A 2,070-nucleotide genomic window follows, 5' to 3' on the forward strand; every position below is an offset into this window, starting at 1 on the left:
TAGGAAGAATATTCGACTAAATTAAATGCAACTACTTATGCCTGTATTGTTTAGCTTCATCATTCTCTTTTAAGTTTCAAGGTTGTTACTAGATTAAATTATACCACTTGTCTTGAGTTTTTTAGTAGTTATGGTTAATTAGATTGCTTGTTTTCTAATTGGCTATAACTAAGGAGAGATAAGAAAATAGTTTTAATGGTGAATATTCAAAATTTGAATTGATTTATATGCATCGATGATCAATTATAAAAGACTTGATGATGGATGTTGACTTAGACTAAGGTTTGTTCTTTTGATTGATTTCAATAATTTAATTTAAGTGTTTATGATACGATCCAAGAAATGGCTAAATAAGTAAATTTGGATTTTAGTGTAATTATGTATAATGTCTAGTTTTACATCAACAATCATAATTTTCAATCCAATTATTGGATCAGGCTGAAAACTTACCTAGAGTTTCCTAGCATATTGTTCTATGTTTGGTTACACTATTATGTCAATCAGGGTTCAGGAAGGTCTTGTTATACAGGTCAGAATAAGTTGTATAAATTTTGTTATAGACTTCCTATTTGGAAAGGACGTGCCAACTTGATATGAGAATTTTCTAGTTCTACAAGGATCTTTAATGGGTTGCAATATAAATTTCAAGTATGGCAAAGATTCATTAATGTTTCAAAATTGTTTTCTTAAAAAGAATTCATTATTCATCCTAGATACACAAGGAAAGAAGGGCTAGTGATATTTAATGTTAAATTAATTAGTTTTATTATTTTCTTCATGTTACTAGTTGAACTATTACATAAGGTTTTGTAAGCTGAAATTTTCAGCAACCATAGATTTATGAAATGAACTTGTGTTTTGCATGAAGCAACACATGTTCTTTGTTGGGACAAAGAATGAATTGACTTATCAAGGTACAACTGACTTTGTGACACCTTCCTTATACTTCTCGTTCGCAAATTGGTATTCTTTAGGTGAGGGTTTCTTAACCCCATAGCATTTCTGCCTTAAGACAAGTTTCCTTGTAAAACTAGGAAATTCCTATAATAAGCTACCGCATCCTTGTAAGGAAAGGATCCTTGTTAAATAAAAAGTCCACAAGTCAAAATAAAATAAATAACAAAATTCATACAGTCTGTTCTGACATATATTGCAAGGCCTTATTGATCCATGATTGACCTGAAAATATATCCAAACATAGAATAATATGCCAGGAAACTCTTGGTAAATTTTCAGCCTGATCTAACAGTCAGATTGAGCATTATGATTGTTGCTATAAAATTGGACAGTAGGCACAATTACTCTAAAATCTGAATTTCCTTGTTCAACCCTTTCTTGAATTGTATCAGTTTATTTGTTGTTTTTTTTTAAAAATTATTTTTGATATTATCAAACCCCCTTTCATCTATGTTCATGAACATAAAACGAGGTTAGATACTTGATTAGTATTTAAAAGTGCATCTTTATCAAGGTTTTATATCATCATTTTGCACTTGAAGTAGCAATAACTCCATAACTAAAGCATGTTTTATAATAACATACCTAATAATATAAGATATCTTTAATTTATAATAAATGTTCATCTTAAATGCTGGTCTATCACATAAATGAAAGGATTGATTGATGAGTTTAAGTATTGAAATTGAAAGGACAAAGAGAGGCCAAACTTAGAAAAGAGATGTTGGTGCAGTCCAAACTGGAACACTGTTAGGTAATTGGGTCATATCTCGAGTTCTAGATGTCCAAATGACCTCATATTTTTGGATAGATTCGGTAAGACATAGGCCTAAAACTTTCATGTGGAGTCCAAGATTTAAAAAGGCCTTTTTCAAGTCCAAATTATAGCAACAACGAAGAAGTCTGAATCTGTCCTGCAGCCCAAACACTGTTCAGTGTTCAGCCCATATCTCAAGTTCTAGAAGTCCAAATGACCTCAATTTTTTTTCCTGGAAAGATAAGATAATTTCCTATAACATTGATACGTACAGGTGGTTCCAGTTCTGATGCTAGCAATGACTTTTTATTCAGACAAGAAGATAAGGATTTTCACCAAGTCAAGAGTTGGCCACC

Source organism: Populus alba, chromosome 18 (genome assembly GCF_005239225.2).
Source record: "Populus alba chromosome 18, ASM523922v2, whole genome shotgun sequence".
Lineage (NCBI taxonomy): Eukaryota > Viridiplantae > Streptophyta > Magnoliopsida > Malpighiales > Salicaceae > Populus > Populus alba.